Source organism: Enhydra lutris, unplaced genomic scaffold (assembly GCF_002288905.1).
Source record: "Enhydra lutris kenyoni isolate GAN:26980312 unplaced genomic scaffold, ASM228890v2 scaffoldscaffold37, whole genome shotgun sequence".
Classification (NCBI taxonomy): domain Eukaryota; kingdom Metazoa; phylum Chordata; class Mammalia; order Carnivora; family Mustelidae; genus Enhydra; species Enhydra lutris.
Window position 1 is genome coordinate 24,106,894 of NW_019154121.1, and position 26,488 is coordinate 24,133,381.

The window sequence follows — 26,488 nt, forward strand, 5'->3', positions numbered from 1 at the left end:
CAGCTTGTTATTAGTAGTGTCATAGAAATTTGTAAATTTTTAGGATGGTTGTCTACTTCATGAACACACTGGTCAAGTCCCCTTTGTATATATGATTTCAGAACATTTGAAGTTTTAGGATATAGTGATTAATCCTAAATACACTTTAAATTTACAGCATTTTTTGTTGTCTTATACTAGCATAGTATGAAATTAGTATCTTTGCTGATACTAATATATTTTGTCAAATGAGGAAAAGATACATTTCAATGAAGATATTCATTCTTTGGATAATAAAATCCTAGAGCCTCTTCTACTTGCTGTTCATCTCTTTATTTTAATGAAGTATTTCTTCTAGTATGATCTAGAATAGAAGCCAGGTTGGTCAGGCCCATTTCTTTGCTTATTGCCTGCGGATGCCGTTCCCTACCACTACTGAGTTGAAGAGTTGTGGCAGAGACAGGATGGTATGCAAAGTCTAAAATACTTACTGTTTGACCCTTTACAGAAAAGAAGCATATCTGTCCCTGGTATAAGAGAATTTTTGTTGTGATTTGTTTCTCAGTATCAGAATGATTTCTACTTTTTTAAAGACAATTATTTATTTGTGAGAGAGAGAGAGAGAGAGCGCGCACAAGTACAAGCAGGGGGGGCAGCAGGCAGAGGGAGAAGCAGGTTCCCCGCTAAGCAAGGAGCTGGATGATGGGGACTCAGTCCCAGGCCCCTGGGATCATGACCTGAGCTGAAGGCAGACGCTTAACCGACTGAGCCACTCGGGCGTCCCTGGAATAATATCTGTTAATTTCATTGCTAGTCTTGACCTTTGTTTCTTGCTCCATTAATTTTGCATCTGAGTTTTCTCTCATTGTTCTTATAAATTAAGTCTGACTAAAGAATATAATCTTTAAATAGGGCCCAATCAGGAGTTTGAATTTCTCAGTTTTTTAAATTGTAAGATTCTAAAATGTATTTCAGATTGTAGTTACGTGGCATTAAGTGCTTAATAAAATATTCCATTTCTTCAATAAAACAATGTTTTTTTGAATTTATAATTACATATATTATAATTTATAATTGCATATGTTACATTATCAAGTATTAGAGAACTCCTTTTTGACTAAGTATTGAATCGAGTACTTTGTAATTTTATACATTTGGTTATTGAATCAATCTACAGACTACCTTCTGTCTTGGTACACTACAATACTTTTTTTTTTTTTTTTTTAACAACACTCATGCTAGTGGTGCTAGGTTTCAAAGGACTTGTTCCTCTGATCACAACCTCTGCTTCTGTAATTCATGTCATACTGCTGTGTATATTGTCAGAGTAGATAGAAGGAACAGTTCTAGTGCTACCAAGCATGAGGGGAAGTGAGATGGAGAGAAAGCAGAAATAAGATGATGGTTATAGCCATTCGTGCTTAAAATACATCCTCTTGCAATTTACAAAAATACCTAATATGAAAATACATTGGAAGAGCTTCTTATAGGGTCTTTTTTTTTTTTTTAAAGATTTTATTTATTTGACAGAGAGAGAGAGAGATCACAAGTAGGCAGAGAGGCAGGCAGAGAGAGAGGGGGAAGCAAGCTCCCTGCTGAGCAGAGAGCCCGATGTGGGGCTCGATCCCAGGACTCTGAGATCATGACCCGAGTTGAAGGCAGAGGCTTTAACCCACTGAGCCACCCAGGCGCCCCTTCTTATAGGGTCTTTAACAGGCTGTGAGAGTAAGGGTCTTAAGCTTCATTTTTATCTTTGTATCCATTTATACTTACCAGCACATAGGATTATAAAACAATTTTAAAGGCCAATCAAAGAGTATAAAGTCTGGATCAAGTATTTTTATCATGACATTAAGACAGAATAAATGAAATTGTCGTGGTATATGCAGACTTTCACCTCAGAGCATCTCCTCTTCATAGAAATAAGCCGCCAGATCACATTCCTATTCCCTTATCATCACTCAGCTATTTTGATGCCTGGGAATATGTTTTACTGGTCCTTGGATTTTGCCTCAACCTCCCCTCTGATTTCTCTGCTTTACTTGCTGAACCGATATGGTCCAGAACTTTTCATTCTCATGTCATCTCTCTCTCTCTCTCACCAGTTCCCATGTCTATAACCATACTTTCAAAGCTTAACATCTCAGATATATTCTCTAAGGTTCTGATAGAAATGAGGCTGGAAAGCTGGTGTGACAATATATGGCCCAATCATGTTTCCTCCTGCATCTTTGCTGCTTTTCAAACAGAATAGCAATGGAATGCACAGCCTCATTGCCACATTCCCTCTGTTGTCAGTGGATCCAGGTAGAATGGTCATCAGGAGAGCTTTCTCGAGTGGTCACCCTGTCAAAATTTTTCCTAAGATGGCAGTAGTGTGTTACCTGTTCTTCAACAGAAAGGATGTGTCGTGGTTTAAACCAGTGGAACTGAGAACAAAGTGGGGCTGCAGGGGACACATCAAGGAACCTTTAGGTACTCATGGCCACCTGAAGGGCAGTTTTGATGGGAAACTAAAATCTCAGGACATGGTACTGATGAACCTTTATAAATGAGTTCTCCCCAAATGGACGTCCAGTCCATTTTACCAGAACTAGTGCCATGGGTGAAAAGTGAGATTTCTTCAGTGGTTCCTGAAGTGGTCATGGAGTAATGGATTCACTGGGATTCTGTCTCATTGCTACAAGTTAACACTCAAGAAATGGGAGCCTACAGGTTGTGATCAGGCCAAGTTTGCATTTTCTACTTTAGCTTAGAGGCCTGCTGTCTTTTTTGCAAAAGGCTTTACTTGGCTTTGACAAGGTGTCTTAGTAAAACCATGGATGTTTTTGTCTTGCTACTTAGTTAAAATGAAAAGACCAAAAACAAAACAAAACAAAACAAAACAAAACAAAAAAAAAACCACCAAAAACAACCCCCCCAAAACCCCACAAAACTATTAAATCTTACTGAAACATCAAAAAATGGGGCTAGAAATACCCTTGCAGTGCTCAGTCATAATTATTCCTGCCAAGGAATCTAAATTTCTTATTCTGTATTCTCAGTTATTTTACAGTAAAGTTGACTAGTTGAAACCGTGTGAACTTCAAGTCTCACTTTCCTAATCTGTTCCTTAAAGAAGAGTAGAAAATTGTCCTGCTCCCCTTGCCTATAAATTGAGTGACTTAAGGACTTGAACCAGGTCTCCTAACATTTCTTCCTGTTCAGGGTACATCACATGGGACAGGGCTAAGGCAAGCAAGTTGAAAAGACCATAGCCCTGTTAAAGGAGATGAGTACTGTGTTTGGATTATATATGTTGGCCTTTCTAAAATGTGAATCAATTCTTGCTAAGTCTGGTAAAGAAAAGTACAGCAACACTGAAGATAGTATGTGTGAAGGGTTTAGAAAATTAGGGTCTATTAGCCAGGAGGTCATTAATATGACAAAATGTTCCTCACCAGAGGAGAAGCAGTAACAATGTTGATCTTGCCTTAGGTATCAGAGGCTCGGGGAGGCAAACCTCTGAGGTCTATTAAAGAATTGTGCCTACTTATGAAAACAGGTGCCCCCATCAACTTTCTGGAACAGCTGTATTATCTGAGGGCACATATACATGGTTTATCTTTGTTTAGATATGCTGATAAAAGATTCCAAGATACATGATTTATAACCTTCTAAGCTAGGTATTCCTAATTTTGCCATCTATTCAAGAAAATCCTTTTCTTACTGTTTCAAAATAGCACTTATAAGAGCATAGTGATTAAAGATACTTAGTAGACATTTTTCATACCGTTAGTACAAATTTCTTCTGTGGATTCTTCAGAATTTCTGTACTTAAAAATATTCATTTCCACATCATTTTTTAAAAGGAAATGCAAGCATGCATGTTTATTGTAAGTGACAGGGCTAGGAGATGGTGGTTGATCTGTGTTGATGGTATAAGATTATATTCAGTGGGATATGAAATTACTTCTATTGGATTTCTTGGAACAGATCAAAGAATTCTTCAGCTCTCAAGGTTGGTTTCAGCTGGGGCAGTATCTAGGTAGAATGAGACATCATGGATGGTCAGTGCTATTTTAGATCTGAGTAATCAATAATAGAAAAAGAATTGTAAGTGGTCTCATGAGCATTTTTGCTATTCAGGAAGGTATAGAAATCAAAGACCACTACTGTTTCAAGGGTTAGAATCACCATAATACGGTAGAAAGTAGTACTTTGGAGGTGCATATGGATCTATTACTAACTGTGACTTGGAGTAGTTTCTTAATTTTTCAAAGGATGCATTGCATAGTTTTTTAAGAGTAAAGCTTCTGGTTTGTGTCCAAGCTTCAGCATTTACTGACTGTGTTACTTTCAGTACCTGTGATGGTTAATTTTATGTGTTGAATTGACTGGACCGTGACATGCCTAGATATTTGGAAAATTTTATTTTGGGTGTTTCAGTGAGGAGGTTTTTTTTTTTTTTTTTTTTTGGATAAAATTAACATTTAAGGGGTACCTGGGTGGCTCAGTCTGTTAAGCTTCCAACTCTTGATTTTGGCTCAGGTCATGATCTCAGGGTCATGGGATTGAGGCCCTCATCTAGCTCTGTGCTCAGCATGTCTCTGTGCTCAGCACGGACTCTGCTTGTCCCTTTGCCCCTGCTCCTGCCCCTGCTCCTCCCCCTGCTCCTGTGGTACTTGCTCTCACTCTCTCTCAAATAAATAAAAACTTTTTTAAAAACTTAGCATTTAAATTGGTAGAGTAAGGCAGATTGCCCTCCCTAATGAAGGCCTGGATAGAACAGAAAAGCTGACCCTAACCCAACCAAGAGAGAATTCTTCTTGCCTGATGGCCTTTGAACTAGCATTTTTGACTTTTCCTGGGCCTTGTGCTGACTGGTCTTTGGATGGGAATTATAACTTTGGCTCACCTGGGTCTCCAGCTTGCTGACTAACCTTGCAGCTCTTGTGACTTGCTAAGTTTCCATGATCATAGGAGCCATTTCCATATAATAAGTCTCTTTATTTTTATCCCTATGGTTCTCTTTCTCTGGAGAACTCTGACTGATATATTCACTTAAGCTGCTTTCCTCATGTTTGAAGAGAAGACAATAGGAATACTATCTTAGAGGATTGTTCTATAGATAAAACAAGATAAAAGGCATAAAGTTCTACATAAAACTCTGACATTTGGTGTTCAGTCAGTAAATGCTAGCTATTATTTTTTCCTCTTCTGGAAACTACAAGATAATACCTTCCACATGGCTTTGTAGTGAAGATGAAAAATTACATGTGTGATGACCTTAGAACAATGTCTCATGTATCATAAGAGATCAGACGTTATATTCCCAGCCAAACAAAAATCTTTATATATTAACTTAATTATTGCCCTTACTACCTCCAGAGTGGCTGTGAACTTGTTGGCTATGGAGATGTCATATCCATCTTTCAATCCTCCTTGCCTAGTACCCCAAACCACGCTGGCAAAATGCTGAGTGAATGCACAGTCTCGGCTCTGTTCCTAAAATCACTGTAAAACGGAGAAACTGACACTGGAAAAGCTAAATGCAAGAAGGACAAATTAGTAAGTAAGCTATAGCAAATCGTAATCAGACCCAAAACTTCAAAATGTTAAGTGGAATGTAAATGTTTTTGTAGATGTGACTGCGCAATCGTTTGCTTTGGTGTTAATTGAAATGAATAACCTGCAGCCTCTTATTTATTTTAAAAATAACAAAAGCTCCAAATCCCTTATGTTTACAGTAGTTGAAAACTGGAAGAATTATCAATGCCATTTTGAAGAGGATTTGTTCTTAACAGTAGTAAGTGAACGTGCTGCTATGGGTCTTTTGCAGAGTGTTAAAAATGTGTAAATGTAAATGAAAGGGCACACCTACACATTGTTTTTAGTTTTTGCAGATAGTTTTAAAGAATCAACTGTTAGGATACTGCCGTATAATCTGTGGTATGGCTCTTGCAGATAACGTCGTTTATTTTTTCTTAAATTGCTGCATAGATAGTAAGAGTCTTTGCAGTCTTATTTCCTGCTTTGAAATTTTATTTCTTGCATTTATATGGCTTGGCAATAAAATTTCATTAACTTATAATCTAATACACGATGATTTCTTCTAATGTTTAATAAAATGGCATTAAGAGTAACTGCTATTTTTTTTCTAAAATTAGGATGTCACATTGAATGGACACACAATGGGCACATTTTACATTTTGAAATGTATGCTTGGCTGGAGCAGAATGAATGTGACCAGTGTAATGGAAATGCTACACTAACGGCTCGTTAAACCTGTGAAGAGTTCATAATGAAAAAAATTTTGTATATTATGCTTTCAAGTGACTGGAAGAGACAAAAAACTATATGTAAAAGAAAAGAAAAGAAAACCATACTTCTTTACATAAAAATTCTTACATCTGGAAGGGAGTTGTTTAATCAGGAACTTGACAGTAGGATTCACACTATCAGAGAAGATATTTCTCTATTATAATTGATGGATCTAGTGGACTTTAAATTTTTTTTTCCCCTTATCTTTTCACATTGTGCCTGTATCTTTTTTTTTCCCCCATTAAAAGTTCTTTAATTGACCAATATTTTCTTTTATGGTATGTGTATTACAAGAACAAGATCTCTAATTCAAATGTCAAAAAGATACTCCTTTTTTCTCTAAAATTTAAAAATATCATTTGTACAACTTTCATTCATCTGAAATTATTATATAATGTGAAATACTTGCCTAAGTTTACTCTTTTTATATGTGCATATCAAATTGTCCCAGAAACAATCATTAACTACTCCATTATATTTTCACTGATTCAGAATACTGCCCATGTCTGTGATCATGCACAGCCCCCCCAATGTCAGTCCAAGGAGAGGGGAAATATTTGGTAGTTGCTTACCTTTTGCAGAAGGAAACAGAATGGAGATTTTAAATCTCTTGGTAGCATAATTTTTGTTGAGAATTATTCTGTTTCTATGAGTGGACCTTCCAATTTCTCCGACATGTTATATAGCCTTATTTGACATCTGACTAGTATAAGTGCTTCCTTGCCCTGACAAAATATGGGCAGGGTCCCACTTGAACAGAATTATTAATAGAGTTCGAGTCTTATCCCCTGCCATTATATCTGAGCCCCTTTGTATTATCTGAACTGTCTGACCCCCCAGTAAACTCTAGATTATTTGACATTGTTGCCAAGAGGTATTTGCTTTTAGCGGCTGGTAATATCCATCTGTGTTTGTTGAGTTACCATGATCCAAGAAAACTTAAGTGTATTTATTCCCTTCATTTTAGGATTTTTCCATCAAAAGCCATTTATGATTTTCTTGACACAGAGTCCTACATGCCACACGCAAATTGTCTGAAAACGTCACTCAGTGCCTTACTAATAAGGAGTAAAGAAAAAAATCTTGCTTTCCGATGAGAAAATTTTTTATTTATAAACTTTGACCTACTTGAACCACAGTTACTCCCTAGGGGTAAACAAGGCAAAGGGAATCATAATTGTTTTAAATTAATAAGGCAGTTTTAAGTATGAAGTGTTTATCAAGTATAAAAGAGTACATTGTAGGATAACCCTAGAGATAATTTTTAAAGCATTTTACATTTATTAAAATGCATTATTCCTTTACCATTCTTTTTTGGGAGAGATCTGAGGAATTTAGAATAGTTCCTTTGCATCAAATATTTGACTTTTTGTTTTGTTTTGTTTTCCATTAGCAGGTCAATTCATGTAGTGTAGAAAATGAGAGGTAAGTCTGATGGGGATTCACCAACACATAGCCTCTGGCAGTTAACATGGGTACTCAATATTAAATACATTAGTCATCTCAGTATATGATAGTCAATACGTTGATAATTTACATATTACAGAACACTGGCCATGATTGATAGGTTTCTATGTCATCTTATTATGGCCAAGTTTGTCTTTCCCACTGATAGCTTTCCTCCTCCAAATGAATTCATACTTCCAATCCCATCACAGATTACTTTAAAAATGAAATAGATACAGGAGATCATTTATGTTCTAGCTGAGGCAAAGCTATAATACAAAGTTTTTTATACTGTTGTTTTAACTTTCACATTTGATTGTTTCTGGTTTATGTATAGCCTTGATAGTCAGAAATGAAGTTAAAGACATGTGCAATTTGGTTAAAAAACCTGCAGAGATATTCTACACTGCCCTTTATAAGAATCTATTCCGTGTATAACTATGGTAATATACTAATGTATAAGCATCTACAAGGCCCCTTCCAGAAAATGTCAACTTGTTTCCTTCCATTTATTGGAAATAATCTTGTTTACTATTACTTATCCACTGCCTAGTTTGATTTTTCCTCTTGGTTTTGAGCATATCCTATAGGTCTGTCTTGGAAGGAAGAGAAAGTGCATCCTTCCACATTCTGTTTCAGCTGGGCTTAAAGCCAAAAGTACACTGCAATCTGTAATTATTTCCTGTCTGTGCTGCCAAAGGAAGAAAAAAGCTTAAATAATACTCTACTAAAAGACTGTGGAATCAGAAAACAGATACTATTATGAATGTAGAATCAATTCATTATTTTTTCTACTCAGGGCAGTTTCTAGGACTTCCCTTTTTAAGATATAGGCTTGTATGTATGTTGATTAATATCCCTTAAAAGACTAGAAGAATACAAGCTTCCTCCCATGTAAGGCTGGTATTCTGGATGAACCTTTGAACAGACTACTGTGTTTTGGGTAAATATAACTGAGATCAGTCAATAAATGAAAGAGTAATGAAACAAGAATTGTGTAGGGGGACATTATCTCATAGCAGCATTGAACTTAAGGGGTGCCTGGGTGGCTCAGTCAGTTAAATGGCTTCAGCTAAGGTCATGATCCTGGGGTCTTAGGATGGAGCCCTGTGTCAGGCTCCCCACTCAGTGGGGAGTCTGCTTCTCCCTCTCCTTCTGCCCCTCCCTCCTGCTCATGCACTCTCTCTCAAAATAAATCTTTTTAAAAAAATTGAACTTAAGTGGATTTAACTATATGTCCACTTAAAAAAGGAAAGAAGAATATATTTATTTAAGTAGTAAAAATGTGCAAATGATGTTAACTTTTTTTCAGGCCATAGAAAAGAAGGTTAGGTTCATTGTTTATGCAGCCAGGGAAGAGGAGAATGATGATATGAAGGGCATTCTTGGGGTTCACAGTGAAAGATGACTTGAGGGCCAGAGAAAGAAGAATAGAAATAAAGAATAGAACAATTAATAATGAAATGATGGATTTATATGTATATGCACAAAACCATTTATACAGTATTTTATTATATATCTTATGTGTGATTTAATGAAACTTTCAGTAATGATATGGATATACAGAATTTATCCTTTGCCAAAGCCATTAGAATCTAGCCTGACTGTTAGATCCAACTTTACTGTATAAATCCATTCTTAAAATCGTCTATTCTGCTACCTGCAGCGGTCAGGGAAGATTTAGAGAGTGACCAGAATCTAGCATTTACTGTGTCTCTCAGATGTGCCAAGGGAGTGGTGCATAGTTACCTCATTAAGGTCCAGCTAACTCTACGTGGAGCGGGAATAAAAGCACTTCACTATGATGATGTTTGATTTCTCTCCAGAAATACACATAGGCACGGATCCAGATGGATGAAGGGGGTAAAAAAAAAGTATGTTTAAGTGCCTACTTTTGTTATCAAATATCATATATAAAACAGGAAATGATACATCTAATTTTTTATATACTGATACTTTTTTTCCTTACAGGACATTTTCATGTATTTTTAATTAATTATGACCTTAGTTGTTGTCATCTGTATTTTACATGCCCTCAGTATTTAGATTGTTACCGGGAATATAGGAGGTATCCTATTCAAATTAATTGAATGAACAACTGAAATATGAAAAGTTCTCTTCTTTAGGCTCACTAAATAAGCTTAAATTTAGACATCCTCTCCTCATTATTTTTCTTCGTTTAACTCAGCACTGATAAGATTGCCTTTTCCATCATATTCTGTCTTTCCCCAAGACTTTTTATGGCTCTGTGAATCAGGACCATGACTTTTATAATCTAAAGTGGGAAAAGACTCAGATCATTCTTGTATTGCTATGACTCTTCTCAAAGTGGGATATACAATCCAGAGTCAAGACGACAAAGCAAAGCCATTAAGAAAAAGAAAGAAATATGAGCTGGAATCATATTTCCAGGCAGGGTGTAAATAGGGAGCTCATGATCAAGGGAGAAGCAAAGGCATCAAGAAGGCTAAGGTCAGATGCACAGAATATGGGACTCCATTTGTCAAGCCAAGGTTAAGGAAGGAATTATGAGGGATCTAGAGGGATTCAAGCTTTAAACGAGGAAAGTAAAGGCCATCCTCAGAAGAAAGCAGGAGATTCAAAACTTGGTTGTCGTGGGTGGCATATCCTTTCCTCTTGACCCTGGGTCACAGTGGGTTGTCCCCTCTTACATATCCTCGTGTCCCTTTTGTGGACCCCTGACTCTGCTGCCATTCACTGTCACTACTACTTTCCCCCAGGTGTTAGTTTCTCAGGGACCCAGAGAATGTCTCTCCTTCTTGTCTATCTTCCAGGCTACACCTGACTCTTGCCACATCGTCTTGCCTTAGCTTTTTCTTTCCTTTCACTAAAATCTCTCCTAACATACACAGCCCTCCCTGGGGAAATAGAAATATGAGCCACAGTTTCTTGCTCTCCCTGATGTATATGTACAACACTTAATAATCCCACTCAGGTCCAAAATACATATCCTTCCCTCTGCAAACAGTTACTGTGCTTTCTTTAAACATTCTTATTACCCATTCTGGGGATGTTTGTGTTTTCTCAGGACTGGCTTGTTATGGTTCCTTGGCAGCTGGGCCAAGAGGGAGGCCAGAGACTGAAAAATCCTGTTAGGTGGGCTCTGAGCTTTTTGTACTTGTCTTGTCTGGTGCCCATATTGATTACACCATGGTATAGCCTTCAGAAACAGTAACTCTCCTTATTGCAGTCTCTACGATTGTTTTTTTAAAAAGCTGTAGCAGGGGCACCTGGGTAGCTCAGTGGGTTAAGCCTCTGCCTTTGGCTCGGGTCATGGTCTCAGGGTCCTGGGATCAAGCCCCGAATCAGGCTTTCTGCTCAGCAGGGAGCCTGCTTCCCCCCACCTCCCACCTGCCTGCCTCTCTGCCTACTTGTGATCTCTCTGTCAAATAAATAAATAAAAATCTTAAAAAATAAATAAAAATAAATCAAAAGCTGTAGCAATTATGTCACATTATGGTTATAAGGATTTATTCAAAAAGTTTAGCAGCAATCTGAGACCCACAGATAAGAAATTTAATGAAAAGAATAAATGTTCTTTAGTAACTGCCAACAATAGGCAGATACTACATGCAGGAAGCAAACTGTCCTTTTCTAAACTCTCAGTTTAATAACCCCCTCAGTTTGATACCAGAATTTAAACCAATCCCAGGCTAATTTTCCCCAAAGTTTGGATGTGGTCTTTCCCCCCCCCCTTTAAGAGACCACATCACAGTAGCTCAGTCATAAATATCCCAGACATGTGGATGGCTTTTTTATTTTTGACCTCCAGCTGTGAGAGGATCATAATCAGGTGCCGAAGAGCAACTATTGACCACATGCTAGCAGGCACCCCTGGCCACTCCTTTTGAATTCTTTGTCCTTTTAAAATGGGCAGCTCTCATCCACTTACTCTGGGTGTTGCATTTAGAATGATTGGTTTCCCCCACTATTATTTTAGACAATTGCATTTATCATGAGAAATTAATCCTTGAGGGATCAGTGATGCATGTTTTTCTCAAGCCCACAGGAACCAAACTATTATTCATTTTCCACTTGACATAAAGTGACCTGTGAACCCATTTACATTCTCATTCCCTTGCTGGCAGGAGCAGTGAACCCCATCGTCAGTTCTTGGACAGTAGTGACCCCTGCAGGCACAGCCACCAAGTCCCAAGGAGCTCTGTAGACACCACAGTGAACAGGACCATTAGCATACCTGTAGGAACCTTGGTTACCTTTGTCAGAGTGGTGTGTCTGCCTGTGTGAACCGAGTGGTGTAAACACCCGTTATTTATAGTTGAGTGATAAAGATAGAAGTAAAGAGAACTATGGGGGGAGGTTGTCAATGGAACTTTTCTATTTCCTCTTTGAGGGAACATTTCTTTTCTCTTTACAACTCTACCTTGAAAGTTGTCTTCAGTCTCCAGTCACCGGTTGCTGTTCCTATATCCCATTCCACTATACTCTGTGATATGCCCTGTGTCCCCTCTCTTGGGAGATTTTAATAAGAAATGGGAATGCAGAAAATGTTGTAATGGTGGGATGATGGGCAGCTAATGTTGTTGAATTGGAAAATGTTTATATGCCAAGCGTAGCCGTGGACACTGGGAAGAGGTATGTGCCTACGACACAAAACACTGTCTTCAAGGTGCTCATGGTAAATTAGGAAGTTGTAGCATGATCTCATCCTTTGAAAATGAAAAAAATGAATCATTCTTTGAAGAATGGGCTAAATTTGTTGCTTGAAATCACTGTGGTACCTGGAATTAGAGTCTGAATAGGGGACAGAGTTTGTAATGAGTGTTTTAGATCACAGAGAAACAAACCTAAGCAAGCAAAAGGCAATGCTTACCGCTCAGAATGTAAAATGAATTATACAGTTACGAAGTTCTTATATAACCTGTTTAGATAACCTTAAACATCCTATTCCTATTATATTTTATAAAATTACTTAGTATAAATAACTTGTTAATATGAACTCTCCTTTTGTGAGATTCTTGAGGACGGTGACATCATATCTTTTTCTCTGTATTCCAAGTGCGTAGTTCAGTGCCCCCCCCCCGTAATAGATTTTTTTTAGTACATAAAATAATTACCAAACACATGAAAGAAGGAATACTATAGGTCTATGTTTCATAGACCTCTTTTTCTTTAACACATCCTGTTGTTATTGCTGAAGGTTCTAGTGTTACAAATGCACCTGTCAACCTGAGCTTGAATCTGAATCCAAAAACCTCCTTCTTACTGAGCAGGCAATGCCGGAGAATATGTGGGCTTGAGGGTTTTAAAGGTTACCGATAATGTAGTCTGCAGTCAGCTGCTTTTGGTCAAAATGAAGATGAGCTAAGAGATAAAAGACTACAGTAAAATGAATGTTAACACTGTATAGTTTTTAATTAAAAACATCTTACAGATAATGGAGTTCACGATTTCAGGCCCACTCCCCAACTGTACTCCACAGATTAGGAGCTGTGGGATATATTGAAGGAAGGTAGGAATGTTCCTAAAATCAGAAAGGTGAGCATGAGATATGCATTTAGTGATGGCTTTCAGGAGAAACAGAGTTAGTGTGTGCACGCAGAGTGCTCTGTGTTGGAGGGAGCCATGGGCTGTACAAAGGATTTGCTAACTCACCAAAGAGGCATCCATAAGAAATTCTTCATAAAAAAGCTGGCTAACGCAAAACCACCACCACCACCACCACAACCCCCACAACCTGCTTAAAAAAAAAAAAAAAGAAAAAGAAAAAGAAAAAAAATTTCTAAAGAAAGAACTCAAAAAGTGATAAAGTAAAAGCCAACTAGCAATTTCTAAAATATATTTATCCCTATTTTTTAATTCGGTGGTTATCTAAATGACTGTGAATCATATATTCGCTTTTACTTTTCCTTGTTCAAAAATCCTTTATCCAGAATTGCATGTGCCTGTTGTGGAGTAAGGCAATGAAATTAGCCATCTTGGAAAATCTTTGTTAGAAGAAAGAAAAATGTCCTGAGTGTCATTTAACTTTGTGGTTTCCCAGATGTGTTTTTATACTCCATTTTGAGTAGTATAGTGTACTCTTTGCCTCACCTTTTAAATATATCCTACAGTAGAGTAACACTGTATTCCCTTTAACCAGCTTATTGCAGTGAATTAAGTGCAGTGTCTTAAACAGTAACACAGTTGAGATTTCTTGCAAACGGTATGCAGTGCCTAAATATATTCAGCCAGGGTTAAAACAGAGTAGGTAAATATAAAGATCAAATGAGATGTCATATTGTTGAAAAACTGATTTGGTGCTTAATATTTATTTAGATTTTTATTTTTTTATTTTTAAGATATTTTTTATTTATTTGACAGAGAGAGAGAGGTCACAAGTAGGCAGAGAGGCAGAGAGAGAGAGGGAAGCAGGCTCCCTGCTGAGCAGAGAGCCCGATGCGGGGCTCGATCCCAGGACCCTGAGATCATGACCTGAGCCGAAGGCAGCGGCCTAACCCACTGAGCCACCCAGGCGCCCTGCGTGCGGCTTTTTAATGCCGAGCACAGGTCAGTTGATCAGGTGCAGCACTTTATCATCTTATACTGTATTGACTGACTGATCCTTAGATAACCCACTGATTTCTCTTCGGTGTTGATATAATTTAAACCTAGAAATTGATTGAAAAGGAATTTTTCTTTCTGTGAGTTTAGGAATAGTTTGGAGCCAGTTTTCAATTTTTAAGCAAATAAGTATCTTTTTCATGTGGAAGAGGGATCCGAAACTCTTCCTCTAAAGGGCTAGATGCAAACATTGTAGACTTTATGGCTAAGTACTGAGTCTGCCACAGTGTTCAGCTCTGCCATTGTGGCCTGACAGAGGCCGTGGACAGTACCTACTAAATACTTGGTGGCTGGGTTCCCAAAAAAATGTTATTTACAAAAACAGGTGACTGGCTGGATTTTGTCTGGGGACCATGATCTGCCAACCCCTAACCTCTGGAGCATTGTGTTTAGAGGTATTTAGGAGAGACAGTTGTAAAAGACAAGCTATAGAGAACCGTTATGTTGTGCTTGCCCAAATTTTGTTTAGAGGTCTTTTATTAAGAAACAATTAAAAAAAGGAAGCAGACAGGCAGTAGGTATATCAGGGCACCTACATGTCGTGTGCATGAATACACATATGGTAGTGCTTTTGCAAGCAATCTACTCGACCAGTGAGAGTTTCATTCTTCCAGATAGCTCCTTCAAAATATTTTCATGATTGTTCAGAAGTAGGTACATATTTTGTTGAATCAGCTCTGGCTGTCATGTACCAGGACTTCTGCTGGAAAAGTTGAAGTACGTGTTTGCTTTTATGGGGGAACCGCAGTTTCACTCTGCAGAGAGCCCCACAGTGGTATGTCCACGAGCTGCTCGTGTTGCGGCAAACAATGGAGGCAAGAATTGATGTCATTAGTCCTGGGCAAAACGTCTGCTACAGGCTTATTGGTCTTGCTCTTACTCTTTCTGGTCTTAGTGTAGCCTGCACAGAGGTGAGCAGGAAAAAGTATTCTAGTGACCCGAAAGGGAGAATTTCCTCCTCTTCTGTGTGTGTTTAATCAGGTACACAGATTATCTGTTGCTTAGATGCTTAACACTCTTACCTGTACGGCTTTTCCACTTAGACACACATGCTTACATGCAAGTTTATACACCGCACGGTGTCTCCCTCCGGGGAGCGTCCATGATACCCAAGTGGTCAGCGTGTGCTCAGAAGTAGGCCTTATGTTGAGTCTGGTTCAACAGTCCAGACAGCATTACTATCTTCTCTTGCTTTCTGGTCTTGATTTGGGGCCACTTACTCCACAGGCAAATATTTATGTCTGTATAAATTATATAATTTATATTATACCCCGAAGGCCTCGGTCCCAGCCACATTCCTGCACAGAAAGCTTCATAGGCCCCTTTGCTAACTGGTGTAAGCGAATATATACAAAAGGTCGGGGTGGGAAACACAAGCGTCCAGTACTCCAAGGCCAGTGTGTCTCGGAGCAGCTGCTGGATGGTTACTTAGCAGCAGAGATAGAGCCCTGGAGCAACTAGAACCCACATGGTAACAGAAAAAATCTTTTCTGTATTCTTGCTTCAGCAGTGTCTGAACTCAGAATCTAGTTCAGCATAAATCTATCATGTGCCGAATAGTGGGAATTAGATCTTATGGGAGCTTCCAGGTAATTCAGAAATAAAGAAGAAAAACAAAACATGATAGCTGAAGAAAAAATATATATACATATATATATACATATATATATATATGTATACACACACGTGAAGAATATATATGTGTGTGTGTGTGTATATAATTACCCTATGGAGCATAGGCACCCTGAAGGAAGTGTAGCGCTTAGCGGAATGTATGTGGAGGGGCCACAGTATGCGGACAGCGCCCATGTATGCAGAAGGCCACTGCTTGGGTAAACAGCAGTGTTTGTTGAGCACGAGTTAATGTTTACTGGCCATGTATTGTGGTGTCACATCCTTGCTAAATGTTTGTGTCCTGCATCTCGTTTAATCTTTATTACAAACCTATGTGTAACAAATTATTTAATAACTTAAAAGTAATTATGATTAATGCAAAAACAACTTAATAATATTAGCTACCATCAGCTGAACAGCTACTGTGTGGCAGTTTTCATTTGCAAAAACCACGTTTAGAGTCTTTCGAATTTAGCATTATCATTCTTGTTCTAGAGATAAAGAAATTGAATATCAAAAGAGTACCAAGGGGGGGGGGCGCCTGGGTGGCTCAGTGGGTTAAAGCCTCTGCCTTCGGCTCAGGTAGTGATCTCAGGGTCCTGGGATCGAGCCCCGCATCGGGCTCTCTGCTCCGTGGGGAGCCTGCTTCCTCCTCTCTCTCTGCCTGCCTCTCTGCCTACTTGTGATTTCTCTCTGTCAAATAAATAAAATCTTAGGAAAAAAAAAAAAAAAAAAGAGTACCAAGGGGCTCCTGGGTGGCTCAGTTGTTAAGCATCTGCCTTTGGCTCAGGTCATGATCTCAGGGTCCTGGGATTGAGCCCCACATTGGTTTCCCTGCTCAATGGGAAGCCTGCTTCTCCCTCTCCCACTTCCCTTGCTTGTGTTCCCTCTCTGGCTGTCTCTCTCTGTCAAATAAATAAGTAAATAAAATCTTAAAAAACAAACCAAAAAAAAAAAAAAAAAGAGTACCCAAGTAGTGAAAGGCAGAGCCAAAACTGAAACACAGGTATATTTCATTATACCTCTCACTCCTTCATTATCTCTTAGGCCTGGAAATTGTAGGCTAGCCTATGACACTACAGGGGCTCTCACAGAATGTTGTTTGATGAATAAAAGACTCTGACATAATCATTATATATAAAAAACTGTCCAGTATTTGCCACTAACTATATGTGGCTCTTTTAAAGGCTCTTTTCACCCTGCAACATTGCAGTGACTGTTAGTGCAGACTGGAAACCATTAAAACTTTGGGAGATCCTTTAACAAGTATTATGTCAGGCCTGTACTCTTCTCATGGAGGCACTTCATGTAGAGGTGAAGTTAAGAGTACATTGGAAAATACGTGGGGTTTAAGACATATTACTCTAGTATAAACTTCAAATTAGACGTATGAATTTTTTGCAACTGAAGGGGAGCAGGAGATAAGTGATGATAAGTGATGAAAGGTGAAATATCACCCATTCTACTTACCTTGCATTTTTCTCAGCTACATCTGGCTGTCCTCCATGTCTCCAGTGTTTGAGAGCAAGAATAGCGCCTTCTCAGTGTTTCCTTACCAGCGGGCAGTGTGGGGATTGGACATTTCCTTTGTCACTGAAAGTGACACTGAAAGTGCTCTTGGCTGGTGCTGGTCTGGAGTATAATATAACTTCCCCTTGGCATTTATATTTAGTCAGAAGATACTAAGTGCAATATGAAGACATTATAGAAATGCTTTACGTGTAATTTAGAAAAACTAGAACACTATTTTGAGGTGCCAGAGCACACATTAGGAACCCTAAGACGTCCTGGTTAGATTGTCCACGTTTTTTTTTTAGAGAGCAAAAGGATTAAGAAATAGAAGTTCAAAAATATTATTGGAAGGGGAGGTGAACCATGAGAGACTATGGACTCTGAAAAACAACCTGAGGGTTTTGAAGGAGCGGGGGTGGGAGGTTTGGGGAACCAGGTGGTGGGTATTAGGGAGGGCAGTATTGCATGGAGCACTGGGTGTGGTGCAAAAACAATGAATACTGTTAAGCTGAAAAGAAATAAACAAACAGACAAACAAAAAAACATTTTCAACAACCAATCAATTAAAAAAAAAGAATATATGGTAACTAGCAGAAAAATAAAAATAATATTTTAACCAAAAGAATTGGAGAAGGATGTGGGGAATATATAGAAGATGCTAAAGTGAATTCCTTACTTTGTATGGTACCATGTCAAATACCAAATGTCTAATAGGAATGAGTTAGGAAATTCATATATAATTTTGTAGGTGGTATGATAGAATCAGCAGAAAATCTGAAAACAGAAACCCTTAAAATACAATTTAAAATATGGTGCCAGTCAGAGGGGGAGATGAACCATGAGAGACTGTGGACTCTGAGAAACAAACTGAGGGTTTTGGAGGGAAGGGGTGTGGGGGGTTGGGTGAGCCTGGTAGTGGGTATTATGGAGGGCATGTATTGCATGGAGCACTGGGTGTGGTGCATAAACAATGAATTTTGGAACACTGAAAAGATTAATAAAATAAAATAAAATGGAAAAAAATATGGTGCCAACTTCATTGGAGATTTCTTTGTCCAAATGATGAATTAACTTTTAAAAATACACAAAGGTGGGGCACCTGGCAGGCTTAAGCCATGGAGCATGTGACTCCTGATCTCAGGGTTGTGAGTTGAGCCCCATGTTGGGTGTAGAGATTACTTAAAAATAAAATCTTAAAATAATACAAAGGCCAGGGAAGAGGGAACTGTTGTTTATGACTCAGTGTAAAATTTGCGTGAGGAATGAGTACAGGATAATACTTTAATTATGTATCTTTCTAGGGGTTCCACACACACACACACACACACACACACACAAGGTTAGAAGGAAGGAAAGACTTTGAGATATCTTCAGTAACCATCCAGAATGAGTACAAAAGAGGAGGAATACAAATGTAGGAGAATAGTAACAGTTACAAGTCCAGGAGAGAGTAAAACAATATAATTAAAGCGATTATATGTGACATGACTCTCAAACAGTGTTTACTGTCTTCGATGATGTGTTAGTCTATTTTGCCACATGTGAACAGTAGCACCGTGCATAAGAAAAACGGTGACTGAGACAGCTTTGAAAACAAAGCTGATAGTTGGGATCCCTGCCATGAATGAATAAGTTAGGTATTCCATTTTATTAGATATTTTAAAAATAAATGCATGTAAAAATGTTAAAAATAAATGCATGGAAGAACTGGGAGTTTATGTGGAATATTCTCGTGGATACTGTATTTTATGTTATTAGACCTTTTAATTTATTCCCATATTTATTTTGGTGAGCAAGTGAAACCTGTAATGTCAGACTTTTCACTGCCTCTGGGCTAGCCAGAGTTTCAGATCTTTAGAAGCTCAAATGAGGGGTCCTGCCAAATTGTGTAGGTTGATGTGGAATAGAGATAAGTAAATAAAACTTCAGTTTAAAGATTTGTGTGGTACCACACACTTTGGGCTTTTTTTTATTTTTAAAGAGATTGAACACTGTGCAAAGAAATTGAATTTTTTGAAAAGATAAGATAGGAGTAAATATAGAAAGGGACTTAAAAGACTTAAAGCAGTGGAGCAAAAAGTCCATTCCTCTTGCAGTTTCTTCTATAGAATAATATCACAGACCAGGCAGTCTACTGTAGGTAGAAGCCTTTTTTAGTTCACCAACTATTAATTCTGTTTTGCCCTTTCTGCTAAGGAATTTAGGATCTTCTTTGAAAATGTGAGAGAATTTGATTAAAAAAAAAATTCAGTTGTCTTTGCAATATCAGAGCAGATCTCTTACAGGAGGAGCTTGTCATTTCAGCACTCCGCTGGTCCAGTGATGGTGGTCCAATGTTCGATAAACAAAGGTCATGGCCAGTTGAGCTGACCTTCAGCTCAGTGGTGCTACTCTGCACACTGAGAAGCACAAACTGACAATCACCAGCCAAAGATGCTTTCAGATGAGACCAGGAAATCTTGTCCCATTCCCTGTAATATGGTTTCCAAGTGCTGGAATGATCCCATCAGTTGATGTTTGGGTAGATGTCTTTTAACTCTCCATCTCCATAAACTTACTCTTATACTTGTCTGTATTACAAAATACATGAGCATTTTGGAAATTCCCTGGTAACCAGTTTTCTCATCTATAAAGTAATGCTGCTAGACTACGTAGTCTTCATAGTTTCTTCAATGTGAAAATCTAACTTTACCCTTGGGAACACACTTATAAAAGGAATTAAAAAGGGGGATTTTTCAGTTTGCTTTGTATAGAATAGCCATTATATAAATAATTCTCAATTTGATGTTTCATTAAGTATATGCTAATTGAATGAGAATTAGGCGCTAATCTCTGAAGACCCAAAAATTAATAGAAAAGATTCAACCTCTCAAGTAGTTTTTAGTCTGTCTGGGAAAGTAGATAGGGAAAGATAAATTATACTAAAATATTACAGCAAGAGTATGAATAAAAATTTGTCACAGTAAAAAAAAAATGGAAGGATAACCTTCAGAAGTTTCAGAGTTTCATTAAAGTTGTGTTTTAGATATACCACCTGTAAAAGGTCTATAGATCTGTTGATTTCCTAGGTCCATATTAATGCCCAGCATTTCCAACCCCCATATTTTGCAAAAGTAAATTCAAAAGCCTGAGAAATTAAATGGCTTTTCCAAATGCATCCATTTTATTAGTTGGTAAAGACATGTAGGTCTCCCTGTCTTTTATTCTCCCAGCTCCCTTCCCTCCAGTGTACTTGGAATATCTAAAATTCCAATTCCTTCTCAACCCCAGTTTCCTCTCTACTTCTTTGGCCTCTTCTTGTACTATGCATTCTTGCCACACTGGCAGTCTTTGACTTACCAGGATTATTGCCTCCTTTATAATTAAGTTTTTCTCTTCTTGGAATACTCCCCTCCCAGATATTTGTATGGCTGGCTCCTTTTCACCATTTAAGTATTATTTTATGTCTTAGAGATTGTTTTACTGTTTTTCAAACTTACCCTTGCCCCATAATTATATTTTATTCCATGAATTCCCATGATTGCATTTACAGTTTTTATAGCCTTTGCTTAAATTATTTTATATTTTTATCTTCTGTCTATTCCTTAAAATAAGCTCCATGAAAGCAAACTTATTGACTCTCCTCTTCACCCCTGTATCTCCAGCACTTTGAGCAGTGTTAACTCCTGATAAGTTCTTAATAATCATTTTTTGAAGGGATAAAGAATTCTGGTTCCCATCAGTTATGCATAGGATAAATAAAGTATAATCTACTGTGTATCATGATTGAAGACACCAAGAAAGATGACCATGTTAGCTGAAATCTTTGTATTACTGCCTCCTTACAGAAAGACTTTAGAAGAGAATGGTGACATTTAAGTCACATTAGGAAGGTGTAATATTTTCATGTTTCCTCTGTGTTTCTAGATAGTTTAACCTAAGTCATAAAAAGCCACCTTCCTCCACGTGAGGGTCCTAGTCAGTACAGTAAGCCTTTTTCCAGAAGTTTGAAGTGATTGATTTTGCTCTGGGAAGGAAAAGGGCTTAAGAGCATTTTGGGAAATATGAACTTTGGAACAGAAGAGGAGTGGGCCAAGGGGGATGAAAGGAAGCCAGGAAAACCCAAGGGAAACCTGGGAGCAGGAGAATGTGGGGGATGGTGGTGTTGGTTGTGTAGTATGGTCCTAATCAAGAAAGAAAAGGCAGAGTTAAAAGGAATTTCAAAAGGAAGCAAGTGATGGATACTCTTCATTCTGTGGAAGAGTTAATAGGGAAAAGGACTGAGCATATCTTCCTTATTTAGCAATAAAAATAGAGTTGGCAACTATTTTTTGTTAGAATAATGCATTCTGCTCTAACAAATCCGTGAATGGCGATGGTTTACACAAGTTTGATTCTCAATCACGGGACAGTCCTGGTTGGAGGGTAGATTTCCTTATGGTGATTTAGGGTCCAGATTCCTTCCTTCTTTTGGTCTTTTCCTGCCGTAGAGTCCAGGGTCCTCTGCATTCAGTTAGTGAGTTTGGAAAAAGAGAGAAGGCGTTTTAAGCTCCTAAAGTTAGAAATCATATTTGTCACTCTGCTCACATTCTCTTGGCAGAGAATACAAGGTTCAGTGTCTATGCAAGGGAGCCAGGAAGTGTCGTCCATGGATGTACAGTTGTATGGAAAGGGAAACACCAATAATGATGGGCAGAGACCAGTCTTTCTGGATGGTGGAGAAATCTGCAGTGAGGTCGTTTTCATTTTATGAATATTCACTGATCATTTGGAAATGCAAGTCTACGTAATAGACTATACCTATTCTCACAAAGTTGTAATTTACTGGAAGAGATAATACATAAACAAATTATTGGAATTCAGAGCTATTTCTGATTTATTCATATGAATTTTGTGATAGAAAAAAGATGAAAATGGTAGAAAATGAGTATATGGCTAAACTAATAAAAATGTAGACTCTTTTCATTGTTGTATCTTATCTACCCATTTTCAGATGAGAAGCACTCATGTAAATCCTCCCCATTTCCAGATCAAAGGCAATTCACTGGATTCAGCCACTTGTATATGAATGTATGTTGGTGTGAAATCTAGCCCATTAAAAATCTAATGTGGCTTATATAACTAAAATCCTGTATTCCTCATTTATATTGTTTACTACTTTTTTTAAAATCTAAAAGGATATTTAAGTTTTTTTATTGGATAAATTGTGTTTTGGCTTAGAGCACTCTAGAATATAAATTTTTTTTTTTTTTCAGAAGAGATTGGAGGTGGAGGAAGTGCAAGGAAATAGTTATGTTTTCATAAGTTATTAAGAATTAATTTTTTGGAGAGACTATGTCTGAAAAAGGTTTAAACCAAAACTGTGAGACTGGACTGTTTCTACTTTGGCTGAAGTAAATGAACGTGGTATAATCAAGAGCTGGCAAATGTTTTTTTTTGAAAAGGACAGACAGTTAATATTTTAGGATTTTCAGGATACATTTGGTCTCTGTTATAACTACTTGTTTCTGTCATCAAAGCATGAAAGGAGATGTAGACAGTATATAAACTAGTAAGCATGAATGTGTTCCAGTAAATCTTTATTGATGAACACTGGAATTTGAGTTTCATTTAATTTTCATCTGTCATATAATATCATTTTTTTCATTCCTCCCACCGTTTAAAAATGCAAAATTCATTCTTTGCTCATGAGCCATCCGGAAATAGGTGATGGGCTGAATATGGCCCACGGCTTTTTTGTTTACTCACTCCTGGTGTAGAGAGAGAAAAAATGAAAACACAATTTAGAGCTACTTTAGATCAGTTTTATTTTAAAAATGCGTGGACTGTAACACATTGTTATATTCTGTATATTCGTTTTTGACAGAATTTAACAAAATGTATGCTTCAAGTATATGAAATGTGAGATGGTATTGTATGCTCTCAAATTTTAACATAGATACTAACCCCTCTCCCAACTTTTTTAGATATTAACACTAACAAAGCTATAAGAAATTATCCTAGGTCAGTTCTGAGGGGGAGAATCTTTCTATCCTACCCATGTTTAGCACTCTTTGAAGGCCTTAATGCTCAATTAGTCAATTAGTAGCTGCCAGATGGAGAAGGCCGTTTCTTCATGTGCCTGTGTATTGGTATGTGTGTGAGCTTGGGAGGGAGAGATGGTGTTGTATGTCAGACCTCTCTGTGTCCCTTTTAGATGCCACTAGCTCAATCACTGTGAGCAATGGACCATAAAATACTTATGTATCTTCTGCTTGGCTTCATGCTTGATGCTTCTGATCAGACACAGCATTTCATTTCCAATATCACAGATGACAGAGTAAAATGCAGAATGTGTTGCTGCAAATGTCAAAAGGTCCAGAGAAGAAAAGACAGCTCTACCTCTGTGTTTGGATTAACAACAATTGAAAATAAATGCCCATTTCCAATTCTTTGGTCTTGTTTAAGTTTCATATGTTTGATATATATCTGTTTGTTATTACCTACACATATCTAGGGGTTTTTGACGAGGTTGCAAAAAGAAAAAAAATTAGGGATAGAGAAAATTATGTTGCTAATGGTTTAATCTCATTTTATTGTTAAATCTTGATAATTAAAATGCACTGCTACCATCATGCACATTGATAGTTTTATTTGATAATTACCCACTTGAAATAATAGACTGATAAGTCATCATAATAGAAGACCTCCAGCCATCTATTTTCCACCTGCTAGTCTGCAATTATTAATAATAGATATTATACAAATACTCATAACCACTTCAGAGAAAAATTTTCTTAAAAAGGGCTTTAATTTTTTTTTTCTGTTGAAAGATCATATTGAATTGAGGTGGGAGTCCGAAGGAAATAATACATTCAGTTTTTGCTTATGATTAAACTCAAAGTTGTATTTACCCTCTGATGTGTAGGGGAGTGCCACTGTATTTCCCCCAATCCCGTGCCCAGGAAATTCAGCATATTCTGCAATCTGTGTTTGAGAGAAAGTACAAAATACACAGACAGAAAGCAAAACAAATGCAATTATTAACACAAAGCAAGACTTTTTAACGCATTTATGAATGGCTTCATGAATCCTCCCACCCTGTAAATACCCCACAAACTCTAAACTGTTCTGTATCATACTTGAATTTTCTTTTTTAAGAAAAAGCAGAGTATATGTGGGTTTACCATAATGGCAGAATAGCTTCAGTTGCTTTTTCTCCTTCAGTCGGTGGCAGACACGCCCTCTGTTTTCTGCTCAGCCTGTTACAAATGTTTTCATTGGAGCACTAATTGTGAAGAGCGCACTTTTCAAGTTTGCTACAGAACATGTGTTCTTACCTAGCCACACAGGCTGGGAAGGAGATATAATTACCTTCTATGAAGTGCAAGAACTGGTTAATGATTTAAAAATTAATGAGGTAGAATATTTGTATCTGACATGTTATAAATACCCTCGGTGAGTAGGGGCGGTGTGGATGCTATTCCCTTTCACAGTCATTGTCTTTTACCAAATTACGTGAAGATTGATGAGCAGTTAGAAACCAGTACATGCAAATAGGCTGTTCTGTTCTTTGTGGGTTCTGTTTTTCTCCTTGGTTTTCCTGTCCGTTACTCTTTTCAATTTCTCAGCCTGCTTTTCCCTCCACTTCCTTACTTTTCCCCTTTTCTTTGGTTCACTCTTCCCCTTCATTCTCACTCTGTCCCGTCTTTCCACTTCATGCTCTCTTTGCAAGAAGAATGGCTTCTGATTTAGACACGGCTGTATGGAGGTGGCACTTAGAATGCTAATGCATCCTGTTTTTGAAAAGATGGGATGATAATGGGAAGAAAGAGAGGCTGCTGCCCTCCATGGTCGGGATTTCTCATCTTTCCCAATGGCGTGGTTCCTTGAAAGAGCGCCACAATCTCATTAATTTTATTTTTATAAGATTTCTATCCCTAATATTTTCTCTCCATGAAAAGATCAAGTTTCTTTTGAATCCCTCTGGTTCTCCTATTTCCCCAATGTTTCCTGGCAGTGGAAATCCTATAAATCAGTATTATATTCTGACAATTTTGCATGCTATCAGCTAAATGTGATGCTTTTGAAATGCAAGCGCAATTCTTTTTAAGTAGGCATTTAATTTTATTGGAATTTGCATTTGACAGTCCCAATTCCTGTGTTTCAGCATCTGAGTGAAAGAGCTGTCTTTGAATTCTAATGGGATGAATATAGTGAAATTAACCTTTTGCCACAAAACACACTTTTCTAGGCAAAAGCTTTCACACTGTTTTGAATCACTTCTATGTAGTTATAATAGAGTGAATACTATTAATTTAATTCACAGAGTGATAAAAATAGTTATGAATAGACGATGTAAACAACAGGCTTCCTTAATTATTCTGTGAAGTGCCATCAGTGAATTTGGGACATTGACTTGCATTTCCAGTTCATTATTTTTTTTTCAGTATTAGTAGTGATATGGCAGATATCTGCAAAATACCTAAACATAACCAAGTACTTTTTCAGAATGCTTGAAATTCCCCATTATGATTATTCTTAACTTGTATTTTGAGCTAATTTATTAGTCCATTCAAACAGTGGTCTTCAAAAAAGTTAACCATCATCAGAGTCAACAAGTTTTTCATAAATATTTACCTTTTTTTCTTTAAAATAGAGAATAGGAATAAGAGGTTTAGATTTTAAATATTTAATATTTCCCATGGACAGTGTTAAGAAGCTACTAAATAATGCCACTGGCCAATTATCCAATTGTATTCAAAACTAATGTACACACCCTGCTCATCAATATGTGTGTCTGTGTGTAACACACACATATATATGGCCCAAACACTTAATGTTAAAAGTTCATTCAAAAAATCTTGATTAATGATTATTATTACTATTACTGCTTTTTTTTTTTTTTTTTTTTAGAGATGGAGAGAGAGCAGGATTGTGGGTGGGAGAGGGGGAGAGAGAGAGAATCTTAAGCAGACTCCCTGCTGTTCTTGGAGCCCTGTGCCGGCCTCTGTCTCACCACCCTGAGATCATGACCTTAGCTGAAATTAAGAGTTGCATGTTTAACCGACTGAGCCACTAGGCAGCCCTT

General features: G+C 37.6%; 1 protein-coding gene and 1 pseudogene across 1 annotated transcript in view; both read left to right on the forward strand.

Annotated features, from left to right (window-relative positions):
- Nucleotides 1–26,488, forward strand: part of LOC111154452 (contactin associated protein like 2) — a 2,043,877-nt gene that overhangs the window by 805,997 nt on the left and 1,211,392 nt on the right. The window lies entirely within an intron of this gene.
- The window catches only part of LOC111154355, a 96,780-nt pseudogene that overhangs the window by 67,527 nt on the left and 2,765 nt on the right, over nt 1–26,488 (forward strand).